Raw genomic sequence first — 22,226 nt, forward strand, 5'->3', positions numbered from 1 at the left:
CCCTTATAAGGAATGCCATCCAAGAAGGACTGACTTGTGGCAGCTGGTCAGGTGGCCAGGGAAGACTCGCTTTCGGACCCGCAGGAGAGGATGGTAGAGAGAAGAGAGTGGCGGGGCCCGAGCGCCGGGAACCTCGGCCCCCTCAGGACCGAGAAGTCGCCCGTGGCTCCTCGGCCGGCACCCCCGGCACTTCCTTACAGAGACTCACTCACCGGCCGGGCGGGCCTCCCGGGGGCGCCGTCCCGCAAGCGCGGCACCTCCGCCGGGGCCCCTCTTCTGCGCCCGCCCGGGGATCCCCGCTCCAGCGACGCTGCTCCGAACGCCGCCGGGGCCGCTGGGCGTCTGGCCGAGATTCGAAAGAGCGAGTGAAACAGAAAACCCCAGGAGAGTTTCGGAACTTCTCTTGTGGTTGCGAACTGTACAGTTTCAACCTGCGCGAGAGCGACCTTGGCTGGACCCTGCAGGCGAGAAGCGCGCCCCGCCGATCGCAGGAGCCGGGTGCGGAGGAGGAGTGAGCGGTGAGTACGAACCCAGGGCGGCTCCCCCAAATGTTCTGTCTTCTCCCGCCACCCCGAAGCCAACACCCGGGAGCCCGCGGGGTTGAGCCACCTGCGCGGCTGACATCCTGCGGGAGACGCGTAGCGCAGGGGAGGGGGCTGGGAAAGGCGGGAGGGGCCGCTGCTAGTTGACTCGGGAAAATCCGTCCACGTTTGGCGGTGAGCTTCCTCCTCCGGAGCCCTAGGAGGACTTTGCAACTTGCCCATGAGCAAACGGTAATAAATTCACGGCTGTTCTGGAGCTCGCCTCCAACAGGACGATTGGACTCTTGCACACCCTCCTCCGATATGGCAGACCTGGGGGGGTCGGCCGCTGCTGGTTTGATTAACAGAAGGGAATGACAAGCTGCTCCAGTATTCTTGCCTGGAGAATCCCATGGACAGAGGACCCTGGCGGGCTCTACAGTCCAGGGGGTCGCAGAGTCGGACACGACTGAGTGACTAACATGGAGTGAATCGTAATCATTACAGAGAAAGGTTAGGATGGAAAGTGGATGTAGGAGAAAAGAAGGGATAACTGAGCAGGTGATGGCAGCGGCGGTGGGGCGGGGGTGAGGAGGAAGTGAGTTCACATAAAGATCTGAGGAGCAAGTGGCTCCTGGAGTGAGCAGAAGAGCCAACAAAACGTGGGCTTTTCTTGCTCACACCAGAAAAGGGCTTTTTTGGAGGGAGGATAGTTGTTCAAAGTGAATTTGGCTTTGTAATGTCATGACTATGTTTTTTTTTTAATGAGTAATTACATTTGAAACTTAAGAAATACTTCCTGGGCCTGAGTGTTGTTTTCTTGTTTTTCAGCAGGGCTTCCTCAGTCTAGGACTGAAGGCTTTGGGCGGGGTCAGGAGGCAGAGGTATAGACACACCCCAGGCTACGTTTTCTGGTCATGCTCCTAAAACTGCAGGGAGGAAAGTCACTGGCTCACACCACAGGTCATCTTTTGCTGATACTGCTGCTGACAGAAGCCGGGAAGACTCTGGGCAGTGAGTGTCCTGGATCTGGGGCTCTGCTGGGGGAGTGGAGGACGAGAGAAAATGGGGAGGGAAGGGGCTCCACCCTGGTGGGCGCCTGTCCACCTGCTCTTAGGATGGTGAGGGTGTGGTTTAGCTGGACTGGCTGCCCAGGAGGTGACACCCTGCCTTCCGGGACCCCGCCCAAGGCAGCGTGCTGGGCCTGTGCTCCTGGAGCTGCTTTCCCTCTCCTGGCCAGTCCCACCTCCTACTCCAGTAAAACTTTCCTGATGCCTAGGGACCCATCGAGAATGTGGCATGTGTCCTGTGGCTTCTTTGTTCCCATTCTGTTGAAAGTCTTGTCTGTTCAGATAGATTTTAAGTCTCTAGAAAGCAGACAGTCTTCTCTTTTGTTACCTCACAAGCTGGCGTGTGCCTGTTTAGTCACTTAGCTGTGTCTGACTCTTTGACACCCTACACCGGACCGTAGTCTGCCAGGCTCCTCTGTCCATTCTCCAGGCAAGAATACTGGAGTGGATTGCCATTTCCTTCTCCAGGGGTTTGAACCTGGGTCTCCTGCATTGCGGGCAGATTCTTTACTGCCTGAGCCACCATATATCAGAGAAATCTTCCTACTACTAGTACATGGACAGAAAAGATCCACGGTGGCATCAAAGTGTTTAACTAAAGCTCAGACAGTTAAAGGTGAGACAGGACTGAGGATGCAGCAGAGGAGGGGGTCTAGGATAGAGACCCCTCCCTCTGCAACCAGGCCCTGGAGGGGAATCTCCCAGACGCACCTGTGGTTTTCTCTCACAGATGCCCACTCTCTGTGCCTCGACCTCACTGTAAAATCTCAGTCCAGACCGGGCCAGCCCTGGTGTCAAGTCCAGGGCTCCGTGGACACAAAGCCTTTCCTCCAGTTTGACAGTGACAGGAACAAGGTCAGACCTTTGGGTTTCCTGGGGGAGGAGGTAAACGACACCAAAGCGTGGACTGAATTGAGCCAAATGGTAGGAGAAGCAGGAAGAGAGCTCAGGATGGTCCTGCCTGTCATCAAACTGGACAAAAAGGAGATGAGGGGTAAGTATGGGAGGGGGTGGGGAGCTGGAGACAGCAAGAGAGGGGTAGGGGCGGAGTGCGTGCAGGGAGGTCCTTCCTGTGAAAAGACTGAATGTGATCCAGCCTTAGAGACCCGGTGGACCTGATGGGTAAGAGGGGGAGGTCATGGTCGGAAGATCATGGCCCCTAGATGTGCAGACACACTTAACTGACTGGGAGGATGGCGTGTGGACAGTCCAGAAAGATTCACTGTGTGTGGTCCTTCCTCCCTGCAGGTCAGGCTATGCTGTCAGTGTGAAGCTGAGCAATGCTCTGGTGCATCCTTGCTCTTCAGCCGCGATGGATGGATAGCTCTCCTCCTTGACACCATGAGCATAACCTGGACAGTCTTCGATCCTGGAGCCACAGGCCTCAAGGAGGAGTGGGAGAATAACCAGGAACTGGCAGAGTATTTCAGGAAGATCTCAACGGGAGACTGCAGTTATTGGCTTAGGGAATTCCTGGAACACTGGGAGAACATGCTGCTCCCAGAGCCCATAGGTAACTGAGTGGGGTGTGGGGGAGGTGGTAGCTCTCTTCAAAGGTCTAGTGCCTTCATGTGTGGATATGAGCACGTATGTTTGTGCAACTGAAAATATGATGGATGGAGAGAGTGACTGATCTCTTGGTGGACTTCCTGTCTGGAGAGTCAGTGATGGGCATAGCACAGAACTTGCCAGCATCCTCCTTTCCCAGCCCACCTCCCTCAGCACAGGAGCCCCCTTCCTCATTAACCAATGACCCAGACCCCCGGCACTGCTCAATGGTCCCCGAACTATATATGCATTATGTTTCCAGGCCTTCTCTCCCCACTGATGTACTGATCCTTTAACCAACTCTAATGTCACTTAATGAAGCCCTTATCCCTTCCCAGACAGAATTAAATACCCCCAATGTGTACTCCACAAAAAGGACTCCTCATAATAAACATGTCCACCTGAAAGATGGACATTTGCTGTCTCAGTGACTCAGACAGTAAAGAATCTGCCTGTAAGGCAGGAGACACACGTTCTATCCTTGGGTTGGGAAGATCCCCTGGAGTATGAAATGGCAACCCACTCCAGTGTTCTTGTCTGGAGAATCCCATAGACAGAGGAGCCTGGTGGGCTACAGTCCATGAGCTTGCAAAGGGTTCGGAATTGACTGAACGACTAACACAACTCAGGAGAGATATTAGCTCCACGAAGACAGAGCACAAGCCCATTCATCTTTCCACACCCGGACCTGCAGAGTGGCTTCACATGAGTCAGTAACTATATGGGGAACGTGTGCTGTCTAAGGACAGCAGGTGCTGAGGAAGGTGTATTCTTATATTTGACAAGGCTTTTGCTTTTTCACTTTAGAACCACTAATAATGGCCCCAGATATCAGCCAGTCTGCATCCATCCGTTTGGTCACTTGCATTATCCTATTGATCATCACCCAGTTAGTTCTAGTTGGTTCATCGTCATGAATCTTATGAAGAAATCAGGGACCACAGCAGGTGAGAAACTGGCTGGCCTCTGGCTCCTAGGCAGGTTTGTTCTGGTCAGGACTTGGGAGAGGTGAGCCTTGGGTCTCACCAAGCCCCTGTCCACTGGACCCATCTTTACCTAGATGATGTTCTCTCTTGGTCTTGGGCCCCCACACTTCCCTGTAGGGTTGGGAGCACTCTGTTGTTGGAGTAGAAGAGGCTGGTGTGGGCAGCAGGACAGTGCAGTGGGAATGGGGATGAAGACAAGTGTCTTCTCCTTTGAGGGCACCAGGTACAAGATGTAGACATGGTGAGGTGGGGTGTTGTCCTGAGATCTTACTCAGGCTTTCCCAGCCCTTTGATGAAAAAAACCTTTTGTTCTCTGATGATAGCATTATCTAGTTTAACATTTTCCCCAGTGTTCTAACAGCTATTCCATCATCTGGATGTTTCTCCCTGGACTATGAGAAGGTACAATGTTAAACCAACTCTGGGTGGCAAAAACTGACCCTTGATGACAATCTGGCTGTTGATCTAATACACGACCTTCTGCTCAGAGTGGGGTTTAACAAGAAGCTAAAGAAGCTCATGCTTAAGAATTCCTTCACTTTCCATGACTGTTGATGGGCCCTTAAGATGTATTGACTTGGTCATTTTGAGGATTTGCGAAAAGTCAAATATTTGCTCAAAATCAGTTAAGACTTCGAGTTCTATTCTTTCCATCAGACTTCCCTTCATGTGGGGTGGAATCAGGGTGGGGGGCGGGGGTTGGCATTTTAAAAATTCTCTTAAGAGGGTAATGCATTAGGGATAACATTATGTGATTTAATGAGATATAATTTATGTGTTCACACTCACTTTCATGTATAGTTAAGTTACCACATGGTTTTATGGGCTGATTGTGTTCTTCTTAATTCATGTGATAAAATCCTCACTTCCAGGAAGTCTTGTTGAAACCACTCAGTCGGTGGTGTGTGGTTACAGTCTGTGTTGTGATACAGTAGGAAGTATACATTTGGTCGGAGTCCTGGTTCCTGGAGCAGACTTTCTAAAACCCACATTTTGGTGTCATATTTCCTGTTCTGAGTATAGAACAATAGCTTTTCTTTAGAGACCTAGCAGACTAATACATACGCAGAAACCATAGTCAAGTGCTAACTGCTTAGATGTACACAAAAGTATGAGTGTACCAGTTAAATTATCATGTAGATTAATATATGTATTAACATACTGACATGTTAATGCGTAAAAATGTATCCAGGACAAAAGAAAGGATAAACTGTGATATAGCCATAAGTGGAACACTATAACCCAATAAACAAAGAATAAATTACCACAGTAAAACCATAGAAGCCTCATAAAAAGGATTTGAGAGGCAAGTGCTGGACACAAAAGAATATGTACACTGAGGTACTCCTTTTTGTTGTGTTCCATTATTGTGAAGTTTAACTGAATTATTTTTTTAAGATGTATTTATTTCTGGCTGTGCTGGGTCCTCATTGCTGTGTGTTGGCTTTCTCTAGTTGCTGCTCTCTAGTTACGGTGCAAGAGCAGCTCCCTGTGATGGCTTTTCTGGTGGCAGAGCACAGGCTCCAGGCTGCGGGCTTCAGGAGTTGGGCACACAGGCTCAGTAGATGCTTCCCCAGGCTCCAGAGCACAGCCTCAGGACTCGTGGCCCATGAGCTTAGTTGTTTTGCAGCATGTGGGATCTTCCCGGACAGGGACTGAACTCATGTCTCCTGCATTGGCAGGCAGATTCATCACCAAGGAGCCACCAGGGAAGCCCCTTACTGAGTTATTAAAAAGACATTCTGAGCTCGATTCTAAATCTCAGTAATTTATGGATGAAGATTAGATGTTCCATGACTCACAACCAGGAAATTATGCATGCTGGAAAAGATATTATTTAAAGGACTATCCACCACCTAGATGGACCCTTATCAGGTGCTCTAAACTAGTTCATGCACAGCAAAACTGAAGAGAATTAACTCTTGGATTAATATTTCCCACTTAGAGTGACTACAGTGAACTTGCTAACAGAGACGACTCCTGACCTCAGAAACACCTAAAACAATGCTTAAAACAAGGGGATGTTTGAGCTCATACATTCATACCAGGATGAGAAGAAAAGATCGGAAAAAAAATTTTTTTTTTTTTAGATCGGAAAAAATTTTAACCTTTCAGTTTTCATTAATGTCTGGACAAACTTGAAGTTTTCTCCTGTCAGGAATATATTCAGTGATGCAGAGAATTCAATTATACATTGTACCTTTTTTGCCCAATGAGAATCACATGAATGTTTATTGAAAGTCCTTTATTTTAGGGGCTCAAATGTGTTGAAGTCCTTACTATTAGGTGAAGGAGACCTCACCTGGAAATAGGGTGTGTGCAGATGTAATCCAACCAAGGTGAGGCCAGGGTGGATTAGGGTGGGCTCTAATCCAGTGACTGGTGCCTTTACCAGGAGAGAGAAATGTGGACATGCAAAGAAGAGACGGATACAGGGAGACAAGACCCACGGGAAGAGTGTCATGGAAGGACAGAAATAGACACGAGCTCCGCAACGCCAAGGGTTTCCGGGAACCACAGAGCTGTGCACGGTACCTCGGTCGTGTCCGCCTCTTTGCGGCCCCATGGACTGCAGCCCACCAGGCTCCTCTGTCCATGGCATTCTCCAGGCAAGAATACTGGGGTGTGTCAGCATTTCCTTCTCCATGCAACCACCAGTAGTCAGGAAGAGACAAGATGGAGCTTCCCTTAGAGCCTTCAGAGAGGGCCCTACTGACACCTTGATTTCAGACTTCTAACCCTTACAACCTTGAAAGAATAAATTTTGGTTGTTTCAAGCCATAGTGTTTGTGGTAATTCTTTATGACGACTTCACTGTCCCAGCCAAGCCTGCGGGGGCTTAGGCTGCATTCCCAGCGCAAAGGGAACTGGTGAGCAAGAAGGAAGGCAGGAGAGCAGTTTTAGAAAAGAGCCAAGAAACAGACCCAGGGACATCTACAACATGACACCTAGTGGACGAGGTAGGAAATACCAGCGATGCAATACATGACACTGATGCAATATATGACAATGGAAGAAGTGGCTAATCCTGTAACTATAAAGGATTTCTATTTAGCACAATACACAAATGTTCATTTTAGGTTGATTAATGCATGAAGGTGACTGTTCGTGGGGGCTCGGGTCTGTATGCCAGTAGGAGCATGTTTGGTGAGTAGTTTTAGATATGGGGCTGGAGCATTAAAAAGGAGAAGGCACCTTTCCAGGTAGGACCCAGACAGAGACCTAAAATTCCTGGCTCAGCCCTGGGGCGGAGTCCTGGCATCCAGCCCCTTTCCAGAACCACCCGAGCTGTGTGTGGCTTTGGGGCAGCTGGAAGGCCCAGTATCTTGGGGAGAACTGGTCAGCGTGACTGTGTGTGTGTGAGAGAGAGACAGACAGAGAGAGAGTGTGTGCGTGAGAGGAGGAGGGCAGAAGAGAGGAGTGACTGTGTTAGCTGCTCAGTCATGTCTGACTCTTTGCGACCCTGTGCACTGTGGCCCTCCCGGCTCCTCCGTCCATGGGATTCTCCACAAAGGAATACTGGAGTGGGCTGCCATTTCCCACTTAGGTTGTGTGGGGCAGTGACGCTAATTTGTGATAGGAAGGCGAATGTGAAGAGAGTGAGGGAATGCTGGGAAGAGTGTGTTTGATGTGTGGGGAGCAGCCACAACTAGTGTGTGAGAATGTTGGGAACCTTGGTGTGTGTGTGTGTGTGTGTGTGTGTGTGTGACTGTGGACAGGTGAGCCTGGGACAGAAGGGGAGTGGACAGTATGCATAAGCAGAGGGCCCGGGAGGGGATCCCCTGGGGGACCCAGAGAGGAGGAAGAGAGTGAAGGGAAATGGCCATGAGGGGAAAGTTTCTGGATGGCAGCGGAAGTAGATGGGAGCCTTCTGTGTGGAATTTGTGTGAAGCAGTGTGTACAGACAGTGTGAGGAAGCCAGGGTCCCTGTGGGAGGGGAACGCGGTGTGACTTGGCAGAGAGTGGAGAGCCAGTGGGGCAGGCAAGCAGGCACTTGTGTGTGAAAGAAAGTGTGTGGGGGTGGGGGTGGGGTGTGCACAGAGGGAAGCGGGTGTGAGGAGACCTGCATGGACAGTTTCAGGACGGGTGACGTGCGCAAGGGTGGAAGGATATGAGTGAGAAGCGTGAAGCCTATGTGGGGAGCACGTGCATGTGAGGGGGGCTGTGTGGGAGGCTGGAGAGTCAGGGGGGCTGTGGGTGATGGAGGGGGCTTGTGTGTGTAACTGGGGGCTGAAGTGTGGGAAGACAGGTGTGCATGGAGAGCGTGGGGTGAGCAGTGTGTCAGGACTGGTGCTGAAGAGGCCTCAGTGGTGACCGGCTCTCCAGCTTCTCCCTTCTCTGGGCCTGGACCCTCTGGCCTGCACAGCATCACCCCAAGGTCCCAAGGGAACCAAACATTGGCAGGGATAGGGAAGAAGCTGTTAGCCCCTGACAATTTACTTTGTCTTTTTCTAGCTTGGAAACATCACACAAAGATATCTGCCTTGTGACAGGTGTCAACGGGGTCACCTGCCTTCACCAGCTGATGCCTCCCCCAGGCCCAGGGGCTGAACTGCGTTCCCTCCCTCAGCGTCTCGTCAGCCTGGGGCTTCCCTGATAGCTCAGTTGGTAAAGAATCCACCTTTAATGCAGGAGGCCCTGGTTCGACTCCTGGGTCAGGAAGATCCCCTGGAGAAGGGAAAGGCTGCTGCTGCTACTGCTAAGTCACTTCAGCCATTTCCGACTCCGTGTGATCCCTTAGACAGCAGCCCACCATAGACGGCAGCCCACCATAGACGGCAGCCCACCATAGTCGGCAGGCTCCCCCATCCCTGGGATTCTCCAGGCAAGAACACTGGAGTGGGTTGCCATTTCCTTCTCCAATGTGTGAAAGGGAAAAGTGAAAATGAAGTTGCTCAGTTGTGTCCGACTCTTAGCGACCCCATGGACCGCAGCCTACCAGGCTCCTCCATCCATAGGATTTTCCAGGCAAGAGTACTGGAGTGGGGTGCCATTGAGGGAAAGGCTACCCACTCCAGTATTCTTGGGCTTCCTGGTGGCTCAGCTGGTAAAGAATCCACCTGCAATGTGGGAGACCTGGATTTGATTCCTCGATTGGGATGATTCCCTGGAGAAGGGAAAGGCTACCCAGTCCAGTATTCTGGCCTGGAGAATTCCATGGACTGTATAGTTGGACACGACTGAGTGACTTTCGCTTTGGAGCCTCTGAGAACTAGGATTCCCTTCAATCCCCTCCTGCCTACTAAACTCAGGGGGAGGGACGCCTGTGGGGGGCACAACCGGTTGGGGAGGGGACCCAACACTCTCCACCATGCCCCTCCCACCTCTCCAGGCCCAGACCCCTCACTGTCCCCCAATTCCTTCCTCCCACCTTGCCCTTCTCCGCACCTTCTGTCATTTCTTACCGCTCATCGCCGGTGTTCCCAGGTCTGTCCAGAAGCTCAGGTGGGAAACTGAGGGCCAAAGAATTGATGCTTTTAAAAAAAAAAAAAAAAGAATTGATGCTTTTGAACTGTGGTGTTGGAGAAGAGTCTTGAGAGTCCCTTGGACTGCAAGGAGGTCAAACCAGTCAATCCTAAAAGAAATTAGTCCTGATTATACTTTGGAAGGAATGATGCTGAGGCTGAAGTTTCAATACTTTGGCCACCTGATGTGAAGAACTGACTCATTGGAAAAGACTCTGATGCTGGGAAAGATTGAAGGCAGGAGGAGAAGGGGACGACAGAGGATGAGATCATTAAAAAGCATCACCAACTCAATGGACATGAGCTTGACCAAGCTCCAGGAGTTGGTGATGGATAGGGAAGCCTGGCGTGCTGCAGTCCACGAGGTCACAAAGAGTCAGACATGACTGAGAGACTGAACTGAACTGAACGGAACATATCAATCACTTCCCACACACCCATCTTCGATACCATCACATTCAGGGCCAAGGTTGCAACAGACGAACTTTGCAGGGCACATGAAGAGTGAGTCAGCACTCCCCATGCCAGCTAGCACCTGAGTTTCCTCACAGACACTTAACTTGGCTACAGCTTCATTGTCACTCCAGCCCTGATGTGAGGTGGAGGCTCCACGGGGGCATTGGAGAAATAGGCTTTCCTTCATTATGACAGTAACAGGCCCAAACCCTTGCTTCTCTTGGAGGAGAATTAATGCCTTGAAGGCCTTCTCAGAACAGACCCAGACCCTGGGGGAGACATGGGGCAAGCACTCAGAACCTGAGGCTGTTCAGCTGGAGAATTGTGGGCCCAGGGTCAGAGGTGGGAACCCGGGCCTGGACACTCTCAGGGGAAGGAGAATGTGTGTGTGCTTCGTAGCTCAGTCGTGTCCAACTCTGTGACCCCATAGACTGTGTCCCACCAGGCTCCTCTGTCCATGGGATTCTCCAGGCAGGAATACTGGAGTGGGTTGCCATGCCCTCCTCCAGGGGAGCTTCCCAACACAGGAACTGAACCCAGGTCTCCCTCATAGCAGGCAGATTCTTTATAGTCTGAGCTATTGAGATGCCATAGAAGCAACTTAAATGACAATCGACAAATGAATGGGTAAAGAAGATGTGGCGGAGGCTTTCCAGTGGGCCAGTGATAGGAGTTCGCCTGCCAGTGCAGGGGACACAGGTTTGACCCTGGTCAGGGAAGATCCCATGTGCCCCGGGACGACTGGACCCTGAGCTGTGGGAGCCCAGGTGAACAGAGCCGGGGCTTTGAGACAGGAGAAGCCTCTGCAGCGAGGCCTGTGCGCACCAACCCCGCTCTGTCCCCAATGTCTGTCCTTGTTGCCCAGCAGGTTCCCTGGATCCTGGGGCTGAGACACGTTAGCTTTACTCCTCATTCTCTGACATTTGTTCTCCTTCCCCCTTCAAGGAACCTCACACTGGTCAGAATGGCCATACTGAAAAGTCTATGAGTTTAGGATGCTCCGGGACTTGGCGATGGACAGGGAAGCCTAGCTTCCAGTCCATGGAGTCACAAAATTCAGACGTTACTGAACGACTGAACTGAACTGAACTGAGCAATCAATAAATGCTGGAGAGACTGTGGAGAAAAGACAACCCTCCCACACTGTTGGTGGGAATGTAAATTGATACAGACACAATGGAGAAAGGTATGGAGATTCCTTTCAAAACTAAAAACAGGGCTACCATGTGGTGGTGATTCAGTTACTAAGTCCTGTCCAACTTTTTGCCACCCAGGGGACTGTTGCTCGCCAGACTCCGTCCATGGAATTCTCCAGGCAAGAATACTGAAGTGGGTTGCCATTTCCTTCTCCAGGGGATCTTCCTGACCCAGGGATTAAACCCAGGTCTCCTGCATTGCAGGCAGGTTCAGAGCTACCATATGATACAGCAGTCCCACTCCTGGGCATATATCCAGAGGTGATAGGTGATGGAGAGAGATAAACTGGGAGGTTAGGGTTGACATGTACTCACTACTATACTTAAAATAGATAACCAACAAGGACTTATCCTGTGGCATAGGAAAGTCTGCTCAATATTCTGTAATAGCATAAATGGGAAAAGAATTTGTAAAGAAAATAGCTACATGTATGTGTGTAACTGAGTCACTTTGCTGCACACCTGAAACTAACACACTTTTTTCATCAACCATATACTCCAGTACACAATAGAAGTTTTTAATTAATTAAAAATAATAAATATTGATCATCTTCTCACGTGTCACTGGCCATGTGTCAGCCTTCTTTGGAGAAATGTCTATTTAGATCTTCTGTCCTTTCTTTGATTGGGTTCCCTGTCTTTATTACTGAGTTATAAGAGCTTTTCATATATTTGGAAATTAAGCCCTTATTACCTGCAAGGATGACATCATTTGCAAATCTTTTCTCCCAGTCTGTAGTTTGCCTTTTTTGTTTTGTTTATGGTTTCCTAGCTGTGCAAAAGTATGTAAGCTTGATGAGGACCCATTTATTTATTGCTTTTGCTCATCTTTTAGTTTTCTGTTTCTACCAGAGTAGAAGCCATCTTGAATTGGCCTTCTTTCAGGAACTTTAATTCCTCCTGGATGGTTGCTGGGAGGAAGAGAAAGTTTTTTTTTCTTTTTGAATGACAAATAATACTGGATCATTATAACCTATGTAATTTTCAAAGCTTGTACAATTATACAAAAAAAAAGGTGGGGGGGGGGGCAAATACCCTGTAGAATTATACAGAATCCTTCTTCAAAATGCATTGGCATTGACATTTTGTAGAATTATACAGAATCCTTCTTCAAAATGCATTGGCATTGACATTTTGAAGGAAAAATAAACAAGCAAACTTGCAGAGTGACGAACTGACCTAATTTCAATACTGTTGTGTCTCTGGGACTCAGGAAGCCTGAGGAGAGGGAGAGATGAGAGAAGGCAAGTCAGTGGAATGGTCAGGACACAGAGGACGTTTATCAAGTAAGTTTGCCAAGGGAACTAGCACCGGAAACAGTAACTGGGTTGGCTGAAAGGCTCCTTCAGGTTTTCATAAGATGGTGTGGAAAACCCTGAGGAAACTCAGTACAGTGGAAAGGCCAGTGATCATCCAAGGCAAGCTCAAGATGGGGAAGGAGGAAGCCCTGAGCTCTCCCCTCCATGACCTTCTTGCCAGAAACTCTTCCCTGACCTCTGATCAAATTCTATTAATTAGGGAGACCAAAATGACACAATGATCTAACTAGGAAGATTCTGGCTATCAGCCCAAGCACAGCTCAAGTACAGCTCCAAGGAGTGGGAAGAGGCGGCGGCAACAGCCCTTGGGGCGGCGAGTGGGGCAGCGTCCAGGATGTAAGCGGTTTCAACCTGGTGACGCCAGCGCCCGCCCGGCCCCGCCCCGGGGTTGGCCTCAGCGCAGAGGATCTGCCGGTTGCCACTGAAGTGCAGAACGTGCCCCCGAGGAAAGGATCCGCTCACCTGACCTGGCATCCTCCTCTCGTGCAAAATTGAGATCCAGGTGGCAAAGGGAGAGATGGGTGGCCCCGAGACCTGCCTTGGCTTCCTGGTCCTGCTTCTGATTGTCTGGTTCAGCGGGACGCCCGGCGGTGAGCTCGGGGATGAAGCTGCGGGGGGCGGGGCGCGTGGAAGTTGGGTGAGTTACGACCTGAACAGGGGTGGTGACGGCGCGGGGGTTCGCGAAACTCCTAGCGGGGTGGCGCCGCGGCCGCCTCCTCTTTCCCTTCCCCTGGCCCCTTTGCGCCTCGGTGGCTCCCACGGGCTACTTGCCGGCTCTCCGGGGCAGAACAGCGGTGCCTTGGGTGAAGCAGTAATGCGGGGAGTTTGGGAGGTGACGCTAGGAGAAGACGGGGCCAGGACGCTACAGGGAATGCTGTTGAGGCCCCTCAGGGCCCAGCCCGCCCCTTGGGAAGTGGGAGTCCTGGAGCCCGGCGGGCTGGGACCCGTCTGCCTCCCCGCGGGGAAGGGACCCAGAGAAGCCCCGAAAAGCACCAGCCCGCGATCTGCGCACAGAGCCCCTTCTGGTCCCTACTGCTGTCGGCCCTTGAAGGACCAGTGCTCTTTATCACCGTTAAGTTAACACCTGCAGGGCGGCCGGGCGAGGAGAGCTCCGCGGCCGTCCGGGGCCTGGGCGGGGGTGGGCGGCGGCGGGCGACCGAGCTTCTCCTGGGCGGTGGAGTCCGGAGCTCCTAGCGGAAGGATGTGCGGGCTGGTCTCCCCGGGACGCCCATCCGAAAGGCCGCCGCGGGGACCGCTGGGGTCCTCTAGGCTGCCTGCCTGCCCCGGCGCCCCCTGCCCCCGGAACTCCCACGCACTGTATCAGTGTTTGGGCTCCAGCTGTCCTGTCCTGGCAAAGTAGATTCTGAAATTATGATACTAAATGCAGCTCAACTTGACAGTAACTTCAGAAAGCTTCACAGTCTTAGAGCTGCGATCCAGAAATTGAGGAAGTAAAACTTCAGCCTTGGACAAAACCACCAGCAGAGGAACCCATTTATGACCCTGTACATGCAGCTCCAGCCGTGTCTACACGTGTGTTTTATATCAGCCTAGGGATTTGCTGTCCAGTTATATTTCTTGTAGTACTAGTATTAGCTGTTTTGCATCTTCATAGTATGAAAAGGATTGAACTGGAAGATAGTATCAGTGCCAGCAGTAGTTCCCAAGGTCTGTCTCAGTCCCAGTCCTTCCCAGATGTCTCAGTGTGTGAGAGGCAACACACCCAACAATACAACTCCCATCTCCAGTTATCCTCCCTTGTGGGTAGAGGAGTAGGACTTGAGAAGTGTCACTCTTTTGGAGGCCAAAGCTAAGGTGAATGATATCAAAATATCTATCCAGGGAGAGGAACTTAAAAGATGTACTCTAAAAAGGTACCTTTTGGTGTACTTTCCATGGGGGTTATGTAGATGAAAAAGATCCAGATAACGAGCAACAAGCATTTGTAAAAACAGTTAGAGATCAAGCTTCTGAAATTCAGGTGACAACGATGCTCCCTGAAAGTTGTAAGCTACGAGGTCTTCATCACAGAAATCTTCCTATTACCCATGTGTGAACAGAAGAAGGGGAAAAGCCCATGGTGGATTGCCTTACATGAACTTGGGGGATCTTAAATTATTTTTATGACAGTGTAGATATGTAGTGGCCAATAGTGCACAGGCAACTTCTCAACAAAAGCTAGTTCACATGGCTGCTCAGATTGCCTGTGGAATAGCTACCTGGTCAGAAAGAAGTCCTCCACAAAGACCTGGCTCCTAGGAGCTCTGTCATTGAACAACTTCAAGTTAAAAACAAAGCCAGTCCCTCTCCAGAGTCTTGTTCCCCATGGACTCTCACTGTCTGGGGAACAGCAAAATCACAGGATTGATGGATGACATTTGAAAGTCTGGTTAATAATGAGTTCTCCAGCCTTCCCTGGTGATCCAGTGGCTAAGATTCCACACTCCCAATGCAGGGGCCTGGGTTCGATCCCTGGTTGGGGATCTGGATCCTGCATGCCACAACTGAGAAGTCAGCATGCTGCTACTAAAGAGCCCAGGGGTTTATGACTCTGGCCAAACACCCTAAGTGGACATCTACCCGTTTGATGTGGCCGAGTACCTGAAAGAGGGTTACCAAATAGCCCAGCTTATCAACTGTCCTGATGAACCATTTATGTGATGCCTTGTGCTGGGCCTTCGATCCAGAGGAGAGGTGCAGTTCCAGCAAAGGGCCTGGTGTCTCACAGAGGTCCGTGCAGCCCTGGGGGCCTGTGTCTGACTCTCCTCTCACAGTCCCCCAGCATCAGGAGGAAGGTGCCTGTCGAGGCCCACTTGGAGCCAGCTAGTCACATGCATCACCCAGCATCAGAGAAGCAGATTTGTCTTTCAGAACACTGAGCTTTAGGAATGCTTTAGCATCTGAACTTTCTAAGACAGACTTACTGATGTGGAATGCTTTCTCAATATCACTTTTATTAGCTTGAACTGAAAATGTTTGTGTAAATTTTTTACACATAGTTGCCTTGAGGTATAGGTATATTCTTACAAAATAGTTTTAAAATTGTTTAAACACACATATTTGAAATAACAATATTACTACCAACTGTTTTTTATTTTCTTACCTTCTAAAGACAATGCACGTGATTCACCTTTAAAGTTTTGCTTTCTTTCACTAGTTTTGGGAATGATTTGTCTTCAACATGCAGTACTTTTTCTTAGGAAAGTAAAAACCGTCCAGCAGTTATGGGCTAATGCCCCCCACTCCTTTGCTGCAGAGTAGCTACCTTGGTCCAAAGTGCCGTAGGGGAAGCCACAGGCGTGAGCAGAGGATAGTGACCACATAACAACTCTAGTGTCACATCTAGGCCTGCTGCTGGTGGGTCTTGTTTGTTCCCTGTGGCCCTGCTTATGCCAAACACATAATCACTTCTATCCTGTGCTGGCTGGTCTAGCTGAACTAATGATTTGGGGTTAATGAGCCCACATCATGATGGGCAACTCTGACATTCCATGACCAGAGACCTCATCTCTGCCAGGCCCCAGGACCACACCAGGAGCCACGTTTCAATGGTGTGACTTTCCCCACGGCAAGTGACATGGCCTCACTTCAGGACACTCGGGGTCTCTGTTGTGAGCCTTCAAGTAGAAAATGGCTTGTAGCACCTTTCTGACCACAGATGCCTCTGATGTCACGGGTTCTGCCGGGTCATCTGCCCAGGAAGCAGCTCCAGCCATGCTCATTGTTCACCAATTGTGACTGCTTTTGTGCTGGGACAGCAGATTGCAGCAGAGACCTAGGGTCTGTGAAGCCTAAAATATTTCTTATGTACCATTACAGGAAACCTATGGCCACAGTGGTAATTAACTGGAGCTAGGATAGGGACCACACCCCTGAAGCCCTCCAGAGGTTGTAGCTTGGTTACTTGTCTCTGTATTTCCTCTAGGATATTGTGTACACGTACTATTGGGGATGGGAAGGTAGGGTCTGAGGTCTGAATCTGGAGTTCACTAATACAGTAGCCTTCACCCCACGTTAATTTACTAGCTACTCAGGTCTCCGTGCATGTCACAATCCACGGCATGTGAAATGACTGCTCTGTGGTCTGTGGACCCAGTGACAACCACTGTAAGCAGAACCTGGACTGCTGTCCACTGATGACTTAGTAGTCCGAGCATTGCTTCAACAATTGGGGGACGATGATGATACGGTTCCTGTGCATGGTATTATAAAACACACTAGGTGCAGTGTGAATGTGAGAGTAGTTTCTGCTTCTGCAGGTTCACTTACCCCAGCAAATAACCATGTGGCTCTTTGGGAAAGAATGGAAGGACTTTTGCACTAGATGTGATGATGAAAATGCCTTCCTCTTTAGAACGTGGCTTCTTTCTCTGTTGATACCATCTGAGAAGTGGCTCAGATCTGGAAAATGGGCCTGGATCAGATGTTTGGTAGGGATGGCTGCCTTTGGCTTCCTGATCATCCAGCCTGTGTGCTGTCTCTCTTTAATTCTTTCAATGGTACAGTTTGTAGCTAGGTTCCTGCCCATCTGTTTGCCTTTCGGGTCACCCTGTGCTATGAGCCAGCATCATATTCTCTGCAGTCAGGCCCTGGCTGGCATTGAGACTCTCTAATCACTTTGACCCCTGCACCTCTTTTCTGCTGACCTAGAGCACCCTCACCTGAAATCTGATTTTTCCACAACTTCCATCCCTGTTCCTGATAGAAGCCCACAGGAACACCAAGTCCTACCACCATCCCTGATCTTCTGCAAAAGTCATCCTTTAGCTATTGGAGATGCTTCTCATCCACGCTTTCCTCTCAGGCTCCATAGAGCCCATCAGGCTTTCCCATGGAGCTGGTGGACTGCACACACTCCTGCCCTTTCATAACATGTCCTCCCTGGCAGATTCAGTTCTCTGAGCCTTGGATCCCCTCCTCTATCTCCTATCTTGGAAGTTCTGGACTTTCTCTTTCATGCCATGTGGGCCAGGCCTTTCTCCAGGCTTCCAAGTCCCATCCTAGTGGGAGATCAGCAGCATCTCCCTGGCCTTGCTAAGCCCAGTGACCCGTAATTATTAACTCTCCCTTCTCCAGCTTTGGGTTCTGTGCTCACCCTCCCCACCCACACCCCCACTGGCTGTGATCTGCTTCCTCAGGAACAGCCCCCTTACCCTCTGCATCTCCCACAGACACTCAGAGAGAACCTGACATCCTGTGGGTTTGGGCCTTTCCTTCTGAACCAGCCTGGCCCATCCCTGGGAAACGAATGTATTGGTTCGTCCCACGTGGGAAGCTTGTAAGCAGAGTGGAAACGGGGCGTCACCAGGGCTGTGGGGTTTCTTGCCTGCCTGAGGCTTCGTCGCCTTCCTCAGTCGTGCCTGGTGAGGGTGGGGGGCAGGCGGGGGTCCTGCTCTGTCAGCCCAGCCTGCAGCCTTCCTCTGCTGCCACAGCCCTGGGGGAGGAGACCTACGGGTCTTCTTCTCACACCCTCACCCTCTCTGTCATTTGCCTTCACAGACGCTCACTCTCTGTCCTATAACTTCACCATCGATCCTCAGCCCAGACCTGGACAGCTGTGGTAATGTTGAAGGTGATGTGGACAGAGAGGTTTTTCTCTCCTATGATTGTGGTCATGCTAAGATCATATTCACTAGTCCATTGGGAGAAGAAGTGAAAACCATGAAGTCCTGGGAAACACAGATCGAAACTCTCAGAGACATCAGGGACCATCTGCGTGACTTAACACTGGAGAAACCCAGGGTCATGGGTAAGTTAGAGAGTCCAAGTACAGGAGGAGCAGATCGGGGCTTAAAATGCAGTTGGATGTCGGTCCTTCCCTAGTTGTCCAGTGGAAAGAGCAAGTGTTGCATGAGAGACCAGGGCCAGATCAGCTGGGCCCAGGGGACGTGGACCCAGGGGAGGTGGACCCAGGTGGGGCAAAGAATCTGTCAAGCCCAGAGGCTGAGCTCTTTCTTTCCCACGGTGGGAGCAGACCCTCTCACCCTGCAGGCCAGGATGACGTGTCGCTGTGAGGATGACAGACACATCAGTGGATCCTGGCAGTTTGGCTTGAATGGACAAATGAGCCTCCACTTTGATTCGGAGAATGGACACTGGAGATTGGATCACCCTGGAGGCAGATGGATGAAAGAGAAGTGGGAGAATGACAGAGATGTGACCGACTTCCTGAAGAAGGTCTCCATGGGAGACTGTGGGGCCTGGCTTCAGGGTTTCATGGTGCGCTGGGAGAAAATGTTGAAGACTTCGGGTAAGTGAGAAGGGAGGAGAAAGTGACAGTCCCCTCGTGGTGACATGGACCCTGTGTTGTGTGTGTGTGTTTGAGATACTGATCTGTCAGAGGTGAGTTGTCCTGGGAGAACAATGACCCGGGGATGCTCTGTCATCCTCCTTCTTCTTCCCCCTCCTGATGTCTTTCCTCACAGCACAGGCCTTTGTACTACTGAACATGGATTTTTGCTGATCCCAAACCTGTAGATATCTTTTTGATTTCTGGGATTTATTTCTCACTGTACCCTCTTTCCAGAGTCTTCTTTTAAATGTCACCAATCCTCCTTCTGGAAATCTGTCAATACCACCTCTGCTCTCAGCTCCTGAGGACTCCATCCTCATGTCACCGTCTCTGATGTCACAGCAGGACTGAGTGGCTGTGTTGGAAACCTAGCTACCCCATTAGCCCATGAGGACTGGGCTCCTCCCTTCCCCCCATCTCGCCTGAGGATCTATCAGAGAGGCTTCCATGTGATGGGTGTAAACTGTCTGCACAGTAGGGGTACCTGAGTCAGGGGGGCAAGGAGGCATCTGCTGAGTTTGGGGTCTGCACAAGGGGTTCCTCTTACTCTCCTTGCAGCATCACCGACCATGGGCCCCTCTGCAGTCCAGCCCAGGGCCACAGCCATCAAGTCCAAAGCCTGGATCCTCCCCGTGCTCCTCACCAGTTTCATCATAACTGTCTTCCTGGGCTGAGTCCTTTCCAGGAACAGGTACTGAGGGCAGAATCCAGAGGGAAGGAAGGGACACAGGGCCTGGTGTGAGGAGGGGGAAGGTGAATCCCAGCCGACCCCTGCCCCTCACTGAACCTCCTCATCGTGGAAATGAGCAGGGGGATAAGACCCCATGTCACCTGAGAGCAGAACTCGGACAAGCTCAGCCCTGAGGTCTGAGAGGTCATCACTATCAGGTGACATTTTGAAAAGGGAGGGGCCTCACTAGGCTGAGGGCCTATTGATGCTGAAAGGGTTGAGCCAAGTCCCTGACTGAGCACAGACCGCTGGCTGGCAGGGCCCAGGGTGGGTGGTGTGAGAACAGCAGGCGCTCAGGGCGAGGGCAGGACTCCCGGGGCTGAGAGCAGCATGGGGGCTCCACATGACGTGTCAGCGGGGAGGGGACCCACCCAGGGGCCAAGATGAGAGGGGCCGGGCTCTCATCCCAGAAGGAAGGGCTGGGAAGGCCTTTGCAGACCCAACTCCAAAGGCCTGTTCTCACAGGAAGTGGCTTGGGCCAAGCAGGCAAGGCAGGAGCCCCACAGCAGAGACTGTGGGAAGGGGCAAGGCCAGGCCTGTGCTCCTGGGGCAGCAGCAGTTCTGACTCAGCCTGTGGCCTGCTCGTCACCAGCCTCTTGGGGGCCCAGAGCCTCCATCACTGAGCGGCCCTGCCTTGAGCAGAGGTCCTGGGGATGGTGGGCCTGAGCTGGGGTGGAGGCGCCCAGCTGGGCGGGACCAGGAAGAGATGGGGGGCAGGGACCCTGGTCCTGAGAGCTGTGTGTGCTGCTGGCTCAGAGGCTGGAGGGGAGCGAAGGGAGGAGGTTTGCCTGCAGCCCCCCAGGGCTGTCAGGAGGCAAGGCCCCTCCTCTGGGGACCTGCTCCCTGGTCCTTTAGGCCCCCCTTGAGGGGGACCCGGACCTGAGTAAAGGGGGCAGATTGATTGCTCACTGGCTCCAGTCCTGAGCCTGAGCAGGGGGTGTCAGGGCCTGGGGTGACTCTGTGATGCAGGAAGGAAGGAGAAGGGGACAAGAAGCTGCTGGGCCCGGGGTGGGGGGGGGGGACATAGGAGCCCCTCAGTGAGGGCGGGGCTGGAGGGGGGCTGGGGAGGAGCAGCCCCAGGAAAGTGACAGGATTTCCTCAGTCTCCTGGACCAAGGCCTCTTTCTTTTCTGCAGGAGATGGTGCTCCCAGGAAGCCCGACAGGTGCTCTTCGGCCTCAGGCCTCAGTCTTTGCTTGGCCGCCTTTGTTCTCCTGCTGTTCACTTTAGAGCCAGGAGGTCAGACCCAGGAGTTCGGAGCCTGCCTTCCCGTTGTGATGAGAAGTGTCTGCACTGTCTCGTGTCTCTTGTCACATCTGGGGAACAGACTCCTCAGTCTCTTTTTATTCCCCCAACTTCTTTTACCGCTTTCTCTTGGTGCTAAGTGATGGAATCCCTGCAATGAAGTGTTCAGCTACTTGAACAAGAAATCTCCACAAATAGGACACTTTCTGTTTTCTTCTAGTTTGTGAAACATCAGACTCTTCTCTGTATGGCATTCTCATTGTTGCAAATGGTGATAATGCAAGAAAAATACCATCTGCTATTACAGGACTCAGGGATTCTTTCTGTGTTCAGAGAAACAACTTCACTGTTTTGCATATAACAAAATATTATGTCTGAATGTCTCTTTTAGTGATTTTATTTCCTAATATGAATATTTAAGTCAGTATCTCACTATTGCAAAAGACATAAATACTTCAAGTTTCTTTTTCTAATCAAGGAGGGAACTTGGGACATTTCACCCTTTTTCCACCTTACGGGATTAAATACAACTGATGATTCAGCTACATTTATTGTAGAAGGAGAGAATAAAAAGAACGCTCTTAAAGTAACATGCAGTCTAGCTGTCGATCCCAATCATGATACCTGGATCCAAAGTCATATTCTGGAACTTGTGCAATGAAATCTTTTTTGTTTTTTTTTCATCAAGATCTGCATGCTCAGTAGTGACTCTGCTGTGTTCATCTATGCCTCCCCCTCTCCAAGGAGAAGCCAGACTTCACAGCACAAACTATGTCTGTTTTGAAAAGTAGGTTTATTTCCCCATTGACAGAGGATCATATTCAGAATAGATAATGAATTACTACAAATAAAGAAGATAAATTGTACCTTTTTGGCCACTGATTGAGCTGTTCACATATGGTGAATTGTTCGGTCGCTAGATCATGTCGAACTCTGTGACCCCATGAAATGCAGCCCATCAGGCTTCCTTGTCTCTCACTATCTCCGGAGTTTGCTCAAACTCACATCCATTGAGTCGCTGATGCCATCCAACCATCTCATCCTATGTTGCCCTATTCTCCTCCTGCCCTCAGTCTTTCCCAGTATCAGGGTCTTTTCCAATGACTTGACTCTTCACATCAGGGAGGCAAAGTATTGGAGTTTCATCTTCAGCATCAGTCTTCCAATGAATATTCAGGGTTGATTTCCTTTAGGATGGACTGGTTTGATCTCCTTGCAGTCCAAGGGACTCTCAAGAGTCTTAACTAGCACCATATTTCAAAATCATCATTTATTCAGGGCTCAACCTTCTTTATGGTCTGACTCTCACATATGTGCATGACTACTGGAAAATCCATAGCTTTGACAGGATGGACCTTTATTGGCAAAGTGATGTCTTTGAGTTGCACATTCTACTCAGC

The 22,226-nt window shown here is 50.8% G+C and overlaps 1 long non-coding RNA gene and 3 pseudogenes across 1 annotated transcript; all 4 read left to right on the forward strand.

Annotated features, from left to right (window-relative positions):
• Positions 1–386: 386 nt before the first annotated feature.
• The window catches only part of LOC122684251, a 99,383-nt pseudogene continuing 77,543 nt past the window's right edge, over positions 387–22,226 (forward strand).
• On the forward strand, positions 11,178–11,803 carry LOC122684496. The gene is made up of 2 exons (XR_006338061.1): positions 11,178–11,232; positions 11,321–11,803. It is a non-coding gene; the product is annotated as an uncharacterized LOC122684496 (long non-coding RNA).
• On the forward strand, positions 12,996–21,162 carry LOC122684480 (annotated as a pseudogene).
• Positions 14,275–16,586, forward strand: LOC122684483 (annotated as a pseudogene).

The sequence above is a fragment of the Cervus elaphus genome, chromosome 26, assembly GCF_910594005.1.
Source record: "Cervus elaphus chromosome 26, mCerEla1.1, whole genome shotgun sequence".
Classification (NCBI taxonomy): domain Eukaryota; kingdom Metazoa; phylum Chordata; class Mammalia; order Artiodactyla; family Cervidae; genus Cervus; species Cervus elaphus.